Raw genomic sequence first — 10,118 nt, forward strand, 5'->3', positions numbered from 1 at the left:
TGCCTTGAGTGCTCTCTTCTTCTTTGACAACTTCTTTTTAAGTTCATTTTTATTCTTTAATTCTTGTTTAATATACCTTTTAAATTTTATAGTGAGAAGTTCGAGTTCATCATCGCTTAAGCTTTTGCTCGAGTGGTCTTTATTTGTTCTAAGTGTCAAATCCTTCCTGTTCTTTGCAGGGTTGTTCTCATGTTCATCAAGTTCATTATACGTCTTATATGTCATTTCATAGGTCATTAATGACTCGATAAGTTCTTCAAGAGGGAAATAGTTCAACTTTTTTGATTCTAGAATAGCTATTACTTTCTCAGACTGGCTATACCACCGCTTGACACAGTCTCCTAACATAGTATCGGAGACTGTGCCACGATGGTTCCACCTATTGGGTCACTATTTGGGCCTTCCACTTGGCCCAACAAAGCCCAAACTTGGGCCCAATTGGCTCATAATTGAGTTGGCCCAATTCCAACCCAAATATGTGCTAACTATGAATTTTAAGACATAGACTAAGCTAAATAAATCTGGTAAGTCTAGGTTTCTTCCGGCGAACTTCCGGTGAACTTCTGATGATCTCTCGATAATGTTCCAATGGATTCTTGGCAAGCTCTTGGACTTCATGATGATCTTCTTAGCAAGTTCCGATGAGCTTCTTTCATAAGCTCTTGGACTTCTCGGTCAATTCCAGTAGAACTTCCGACGAACGTCCGGACTTCCGATGAACTCTCAAACTCCCAACTTTATTTTGCTTTATGCCTTGATCACTATCATAATTAATTCTGCACACTTAAAACCTACTTCGATCTAGACAATTATTACTAAGCTAATCAAATATTATCTGACAAGTCATTGGTTCATCAACGCTTCGTTTGATTCTTCGACGCATCGTCCTCTCTTGCGGCCTATTGCTCAATTAGCCAATTGACCTTTGCAACTCTAATTTTCTTGGTGTAATTTCTGCTCTTCTTGGCCCATTACTCGAACTCATGGCCCAAAGCCTTTTGTCGATACGTCGACCGATCCTTCGGCTCGACGTCCAATCTTCTGACATGTTTCTCTCCAGCATAGCATGATTCTTCCTGCTTTTAATTGTCTTTCCTTGATCCAAGCTTCCTGCGTCAATCAAAACATAGATCAAAGAAACACTATCAATTGGTTTCATCATCAAAATATGAGATTCAATAAAAAGAAGAAAGAAACTTGCACATCTAAAGAAGAACCAAAAAGCCCTTGAGTAAAAATATTAGCTTATCCAAAAAGGTTATCATGTAAAGTTTTTTCTTACCTTCCTTTGTGGCTTGGATAAATTGATGTGAAAATTACTTAATTTTGTTTACCACACTTGTATTATTGAATCGTTCTCTTTTTGTTTTATGACAAAGGGGGAGAAATGTGACAAATTGACGACAAAGTGGCATTATGAATATTTGAGATAAATGTATAAAATGTATCTTATCATAAATGCTTGTATGTTTTGTAAATGCTTGAAATATAATTGGAATCATCAAATACATCGCAACACATCGCAAATGCTTAAAACATATCAAAATGTATTTCATATGTATTGTAGGTACTAAAATGTTTCATGAATGTTTGATAATTGTCTATCATTATGATAAGGTATCGTGACCTTGACTTACTATTTACAATCGATATCATACCTCAGAATGATGAATTGTTATCTTTTATCAAGAATTGTCATCTTGCTAAATTTCATATTTGAAATTCGTATCATACTTGAAAATGATGATTGTCTATCATCATTAGACTTGAAAATGGATGTCTATCATTCAAATCATTTTTTTTTTATAAATACGTGGTATCGTATTTTGAATTGGTAAATCATGATAAATATCATGATGTGCATGTTGACAAGTTTAAATGAATATAACTTATCGGTTTGATGCTTGAATTCAAAGGCCTTGAATTCAAGAGTATCTTTTCTCAAGTATGGCATATAGATAAGGGGAGTTAAGGTTAACTCCATCATCAAACTGGGGGAGATTGTCGAATCTCGGATTTTGATGATGAAATTAATTGATAAATTATTTGATATAATCTATATGTTGAGATAAGTGTGCATGATTAACTATGATAGCAATAAGGTATAAAGTAGATGTTGGGCCAAAGTCAAGATCAAGATTTTGTTAGGAGTTCGAGAGTTCGTCGGAAGTTTGGATGTTCATCGGTAGATTTTGTCAGAATTGACTGAGAAGCCCAAGAGCTTGCCAAAGAAGCACATCAGAACTTGCCAAGAAGATCATCGTAAAGTCCAGGAGCTTGCTAGGAGTTCTCTAAAACATTGCCAAGAGATCATCGAAAGTTTGCCGAAAGATCGCTAGAGAACAATTGACATAGCATACCAAGATTACTTAGTTAATGTCTTAAATTATCGTAGTTAGACCTTAAGTTAAGTTAGGATTAGGAGGTAATCACACTAACTCAGTCAGGGGCCAACTAGGCTCTTAATAGGGCTCAACTGGCTAGTTGAACAACCCATTCAGCACCTAAAGTCACGGCTAGTGGTGGCACCACCAGAGCTGGCGGTGGCACTGCCTGGGACTTAGTCTCCTAGGTCTTCGAGCTTTGTTAGGTGGTGGCACCACCAGATTGAATGATGGTACCGCCCAATAATGGCGATGGTACCGTTAGTACTCCAGAAATCCAGGATGAGACACATTTTGGCTCCAATTTTGAAGCTATTGGGGCCTATAAATATCCCACCATTTTTTGCATGAAAGAAAAACAAAAGTGTGAACAATATCTTGAAGTCTTTGAGTGTTAAAAGTGTTGTAAAAGTGTTAAAAGTCCTCCTCCCTTTCTAATGTCGTGATCATTCAAGAGAGGTGTGAGCCTTGGAAGGGTTATCTCCTAAACCCATGAAAAGAAGAAAGTGCTGTAAAGAGGGTGGTTGGTCTTCATCCATTGAAGGAAGATCATTAGTGGATGTTATTGACCTCGACGGAGGAGGAATCCGAAGTGGATGTAGGTCACAACGACCGAACCACTATAAATTCCGGTGTGCTCATTTACAATCTACTTTTTACTACTGCCATTACTTTCTAAGTTAACTGCTAGTTCATTTACTATAAAGTCAAGCACTTTTCGAAATTGGTTTCAACAAACGAATATCTAATAAAGTCGATGATTTTTTCGCTGTACTAATTCACCCCCCTCTCTTAGTGCCGCTCTTGACCCTAACAAAGCTATCTCATCTTAAAGCAGTTAAAATAATTCTTAAATATCTAAAAGGAACCCCTAATTTAGGATTATGGTATCCAAAATATGAAAACTTTAAATTAATTACTTATGCTGATGCAGATTTTGCTGGATGTAGAGAAGATAGAAAAAGCATATCAGAAATATGTCAATTCTTAGGTCATGCACTTGTTTCTTGTTCTTCTAAGAAACAAAACTCGGTTGCATTATCTACAACCGAAGTAGAGTATATGGATGAAAAATACATTAGAAGATTATCAGATTCACCTTAAGAATATTCTCATAAAATATGATAACATAAGTTAATATGTTTAACAAAAAATCATATTCAACACTCTAGAACTAAATATATTGATATTAGGCATAATTTCATAAGAGATCATGCTAATAACCATGACATATCTTTAGAGTTTGTTGATACGAAACATCAATTAGCCGATATCTTTACAAAACCTTTAAATGAAGAACAATATGATTTTATTAGAAGAGAGTTAGGGATGTTAAATTGTCCGAATACATGAGTTTATTGTATATCCTTTCTGGACTTTTCTCAATTTTTTTTAATTAAGCTTCCATGAGATTATTTTATTTCATAAATAAATCTTTCATGAAATCCGGAATGTTAATTTACTTGGTATCAAATTTTCTTCATACTCTTGCTCCATTACATAATGATACACTTAGTCCCTTCACTCATGGATTACATTGACAAATACATCTCTCATGGATTTCATTCGTGGATTTTTTATCCTTCATTTGATGCTCCTTTCGCATGAATTCTTCCTTACTCTTCTCATGAAAGAAGAATTTTTATAGATGTGATGATCACTTGCAAGAATAAGGATTTGATTTTGTATGGACATCTTGATCCTTTTAATGAATCCTTTATCTTTGTTAAAATAGAAGCTTGACTTGATGAAACTCAATTATTGTTTTGGATTTGACTTGGTTCAAATCAAATTTAGTTCTTGATGAATTCCTCTCTTACTCTTCTTCCTCTTCTTCTTATCCTTATGGCAAAGGAAGAAAGAAACCTCCATATCTCAAGAAGAACCAAAAAGCTTTTGCGCTTCTAAAATGAAAATGTTAGCTTATCCAAAAGTAGTTATCATGCAAAGTTTTTGCTTAACTTCTTATTTTTGCTAACTTGGATAAATTGGTGTTGAACTTACTTGAATAGTTTTTTAAACACTTTCCTTGTTGAATGATTTCCTTTTTGTTGATGACAAAGGGGGAGAAATATGGTAAATTGATGACAATGTGAAAAAGGAATCGTATCGTAAATGCTTGAATGTATTACGAATGCTTGAAATATGACTAGTTTCCTCAAACACAATATGAAAAACAAATTGTACCGTAAATACTTGAATATATTGTGAATGCTTGAAATATGACTAGTTTCGTCAAATACATTGCAAATACTTAAAAGGATCATGTTTCTCTCTCTAGTAAATTTGATAAATCGAAAAATGAGTATGACAACTATATGTTAACTTCTTGCACTAAATGTGAAGAGTTAGACTCAATCAAAAATAAAAATATATTATTATAATAAACATTAGAAAATTCTAAAATTAAAAATAAATTATTAAATATGATTCTTGCTAACAAAGGTTATGTATATAGAAAGGAAGGAATCATCTTTGTTTGTAATAATACTTAACAAAAGCTAAATATATTTGTTAAATGACCCACATTACATGTTTCCCCTAAAGTTAAATGTAATTTTTGTGGCACATGTGGTTATTGTTGAATTTTAGATTTTGATGATGAAATCAATTGATGATGTTATAATCTAATCAGTGTTTGAGTGATGTAGGACTAACTTCAATCATGGAAAGGCAATTCGATTGAAGTTGGAAGAATTAGATATTGGGCTGGAGTGGATCATGTCAGAAGATTGGACGTCGGGCTAGAGGACTAGTCGACATGCTAGAAGGACTTCGTATCATGAGTTTGGGCATCGGGCCAAAAGGATCAAACATTACGCTAAGAAGATCAGATGTTATCGGTGGTCAATATGCTAATAGATCGGGCAATACATCGAAGGAAAGGATGATGTACTGAAGGAACAAACAAAGCACTAGATGAACCAATGATATACCAGATAATATAGGATTCATGTTTGTAATCGATTGTGTCCAGATCGAAGTAGTTTAGGTCTAATTGAGATAGTTTCGGGTTTAATCATGCAAACTAAGCTAGGGGCCCATTAGTTTTGGGCCTATTGGGAGGCCTATTCAATGACCTAAAGGTTGGGTCAGGTAGTGGCATTGCTAGAACAGGTGGTGGAACTGCCTATGAGCTAGAACTTACCAAGTGTACGGTTCTAGAAAACCTGATGGTGGTACCGCTAGTGTTAGGTGATGATACACCTAGATATAGTCTCCCAAACTATCAAGCAGTGATACCACCCAAACAGGGTAGTGATACTACCTAGTGTTAGTTTAGCAAGCGATGGTACCACTTAGTACTAGCGGTACCACTGCTAGTATCTTGAAATCCTAAGGATTTAAAGTTTAGAAAAGGAAAAAAGTATACTTGAGAAAAAAAGTGTAAACTCTCTTGAAGCATAAAGTCTCTTCCACTTAGGTATAAAAGTTCTTCTAAAGGGGAGGAGTGAGGTCTATCTTGTTGGAAAATCTAGGGTGACATTATATGCACAATGAAAGAACAGAAAAATAAAATCCCAGAATTCCCGTAAAAAAGAAGGTTTCATCGTCGTGCAAAAGTTAGTGCACAAAAACCTGCGAAACCATAAAACTATGCATAAGAGAATTATTTAGGGAGATCATATATCCCTGAAAACCTATAGATCTATGGGAGAGGATGAAGGAGGTCAATTGTTCACCTTTCTAGCGGTGATCCACATAGCAGGGGCTGTAAAGATGCTACTTAAATCGCTGCCCAAAACTCTTCCTCGCACGCACCACGCAATCAAGAAGGGGTTGCCCCTTCTTGCTGTCCATACGCCCCAAATAGGAGCTATAGTATGAGGAGGAGTGGAAGAGAGGAGAATAGGAGGAGGTAGCTTAAGAGAACCTCTAGCCTATGGGTCTTTGGTTCCCTCTTGTTTATAGAGGCCCCCTATCAAATTAACCATAATGGATCATGCCATATTAGGTATTAGATCTTTATCTAACTACCCAAGCCTCTTAGATTAGTGAGTCTCTACCCAATAATCATATAGATTCAAAAGTTGCTAAAGGATGAATATCTAAATCCATTCGACTATGAGTCATATGCAACTTACGATCCTTGCCTTCATGTAAAGATAAACAACTCTCTATTTTATAGAACTAGAGAAAGAGCCACTGATCTAATATCCCCCATTTTTAAAAATTTTGTAGATGCTTGTTTATAAATATGAGGATTAGCTAATAATTCTTTTATATTAAATAATTTTATATTAGAAGTTTATGGCTAGGGACCTAAATGGGGGATATTAGTCAAATAATTTGTCAAATATTCATATTAAGTTAAAAAAAATGGAGGACATGTGTCATTAGCTAACCTAAGTATGGTGCCACCTACTTTTATTCTATGGATGACATATAATGTAACACCCCTCATTTCCGAATGTTCGTATAAATTTCTGGTGATAACGTAAGCATCTATTTTAATTGACAAAAGAAATAGAGTATGAATCAGAGGTAACTTATTTGTAAGATTTGGGAGATCTGTTCAAAAAAAAAGAGAAAAGAAAGAATCTGAGGACCTATATGTAAACCCTAAGGACCTAATCGTGAATATGATAAAAACAAGGACTAAACTGCAAAATGCACCAAATGACAAATTCCACCGCTTAAGCCTCTCTGCCTTCGTTCTTAAGGAAGCAGAGGAGGCAGCTCGTGGGTGATCAGGGAAAGAAAGAAAGAAAGAAGAAGAAGAAGAAGAAGAAGAAGAAGAAGAAGAGAAAGAAAATTGGGGCTTTTAGGGTTCTTGCTTTAATCTTGTCATTTCGGGTCAAAATTTCCAAAGGCAAGTATTCTAACCCCATCCTACAGCAGTATTAGACTCTGTTTTTATGTTGATTCAAAATAAATTGGAAGATTTCTATTTTGAAACTGATATGACTCTTTTTGGACCTAAAACCATGGATTCTGAAATATTTTCGGTAAACTGACCCCTATACACTGCTTCGGCTGTAAGTTTTATTATAAGATGTGAATTTAGGCAGGAACTATTTTGTTTGTAATTAGACTCTTATGTCTTTCTTTTGACACCGATTTTGTAGATTTTGGACACCGAATACTTACCCAAACATTTTTTTCAAAAGAGCCTATAGACGCTGTAAAACAGAGTTCAAGATTTCTGACCTTTCGATACTAAAACGCCTATAACTCCCTGTTGAAAATTCTGGTTTGTACCAAACTGATTTTATTTGAAACTAGACTTGAAATTCTCTCTTTTGACATATAGTTTGAAAATTTTGGAGTTCAATTGCCCACCCTATCGTCTGTTGAATCCGACCTTATAAATTCTGCAAAACAGTGATTGTGATTTTGACCTTGTGTTACCAAATCAGAGGTAACTCTGTGTTGGGAGCCCTGTTTCATATGAAATCTGTTCCATCCGAATATAGATTGATATATGGTTCGACCATAGCCTTCTTATGGGTATTGGAGCATAATTGTTATTCTGAAATATTTGTTTGATGTGCCACTGGAATTCTGTCCGAAATCGAGCTTTGGTCGATTTCGCGTATTCTGTTCCATTTCCTTTGGATACTTGAATTCGCCTAATCTTCTTATTGGAATTGAGCTAATTATGATTGTTTGGAATCCCTGTACACTCTTGCTTTCATTTCTTTCCTAAAATGAATACTTTTGTGAGAGATTTGTTCCTTGCATCACATTGCTTTTGAAAAGGCACATGTACGTTTGGTTGTTCCGCGTGTGCTTCCGTTATATGCTACTTATTGTTGAAACTGCCTTCTTGTACTCTGGTGTGTGGGATTGTCTAGACCTTTGCCAGAAATGGTAAAGGGTATGCGCTGATTTGCCCGCTTTGTGGGGTCCCGCTATGTGGGATATTCTGGTATGTGCTTATTTGCCCGCTTTGTGGGATATTGCTTAGAGCCTGCGATGCTCTGCCGGCCCCCTTTGACTTCACCTAGACGTGGGTGGATGGAGCTCCCAGACGTGGGAGACTTTTGTCAGGTGGTCATTCAGAAATGGATGAATCACATTCTGACTGAGATCCCACTACACCCTCTATATGTTTGATATGACATCCAGAGTTTTGGTGAGTTATTTCTGTTCGTGCTCTGGATAGTTATGATATGATTGCAACGTCAAGGACGACGTTTGAGCTTCTGTACGACATATGAGTTTGATATGCTCTGAAATGCTTCATTCACTGCTGATTTTGCTTCGTAATGTTCCCTATGTCGTTGATGTGATTTGGAACATTTTATATGCCATTGATAAGCTCCGATATGTTTCCTTTGTTTCTGATATGCTCCAATTACTCTATGCCCCATCTGTCAGGAACCATATATGTATGATTAAAAAGGACAATTATGATTCTGCTCCTAATGATATTATGTATACGAAATCGTATATGCTGCTTTGTGTTTGAAACTGCATCTCTTTGGAAATTGTACTATTTTGATATGGATATGTTAGTCACTTGCTGAGCTCTTTATGCTCACCCCATTTGTTGATAAATTTTTCAGGATAGCGTATCGCCTGCTTAAATGTTAAGAATGGGCTGAGGCAGTGGAAAGTTTAGAAGACGTTGGGCAGAACTTTTGTTAGCATATATGTAGTTGTGTATAAGCTACGTTGCATCTAATGAAATGTGACTATGAATCTAAACCTGTGGATTTTGTGTAAGTTAAAGGATCCCTCATGTATAGGGTTTTGGAATGTTAAATTAAATTCGTGTAATGATATGAACTTATGGTAAATCGATGATTGTGGTGACTGCATAGATTTCCCCACTTGTGGATTTATATTGTGGTTTTTATTTTGATGAGTTGAGTTCAGATTGTATAAATTATCGAGTGATGTGTGCTATGTTTATGAATTGCACAGGGTTATGAATTGATAGATTATAGAAGTGAAATTTTTGATCTGAATGTTTTCTTAGTGACCTCAAATGTGTGTTTGGATCCTGGGTTAGTTGTGGCGAAAAAAATTAAATATCATGGATATTTTTAGGGGCGTGACATATAAGCCCTTTTCATATATGCTTGCCACCTTGTAACTCTTGTGTTAGCCAAACTTAAGTAATTAGATGAGAGATTAAAGGAAAACTTAACAAAGGAGGGATACTTGTTGCAACCAATGTTAGTTTGAGAAGAGAAGAGAAGAGGAATTGAAGAAGAAGAAGAAGAAGAAGACGAAGAAGAAGGTATTCTAACCCCATCCTATAGTAATCCTAATTTTCGTTTGTATTTAAATTCTACATATTTTGAAAGATTTCAGCTTAGCACCAGACATTTCTTTTGTTTTGATACAAAGCCATGAGTTTGTAATTTTTTAGAAATCTGACCTCTATGTATTTTTTCGGACCTAACTTTTAGTCTTAAACTCTGATTTAGGAAAAGCCTAATTCATTTGAAAGCAGACTCAAAGAACTTTATTTTGATACCTAGATTGAATGATTTAGAGTTTAAATGCCTATTAAGACTTCTATTTCAATTAACCCTATAGATTCTACAAAATAGGGACTATTATTTCTGACCTTTTGTTGCATAACTACTTATAACTTTCTACTGTGAACTCAGATTCATGCAAAGTATAGTTTATTGGAAACTAGACTCCAAATTATTTCTGTGCTTACTAGATTTAAAATTTTTTAGAATACAAATGTAAACTAGAAACATCTGTTTTCTTCAACCTTATGGATTCAGTAAACCAGAGCTGATGTTTTTAGACTTTTTGCTACGAAAT

General features: G+C 35.3%; 1 long non-coding RNA gene across 1 annotated transcript; it reads left to right on the top strand.

The window, feature by feature from the left end:
- The first annotated feature begins 6,811 nt into the window (after positions 1–6,811).
- LOC135589046 (uncharacterized) lies at positions 6,812–9,175 on the top strand. Its single transcript, XR_010476578.1, has 2 exons — positions 6,812–7,197; positions 8,897–9,175. It is a non-coding gene; the product is annotated as an uncharacterized LOC135589046 (long non-coding RNA).
- The last annotated feature ends 943 nt before the right edge of the window (positions 9,176–10,118 follow it).

The sequence above is a fragment of the Musa acuminata genome, chromosome BXJ1-8 (assembly GCF_036884655.1).
Source record: "Musa acuminata AAA Group cultivar baxijiao chromosome BXJ1-8, Cavendish_Baxijiao_AAA, whole genome shotgun sequence".
NCBI classification, from domain to species: Eukaryota; Viridiplantae; Streptophyta; class Magnoliopsida; order Zingiberales; family Musaceae; genus Musa; species Musa acuminata.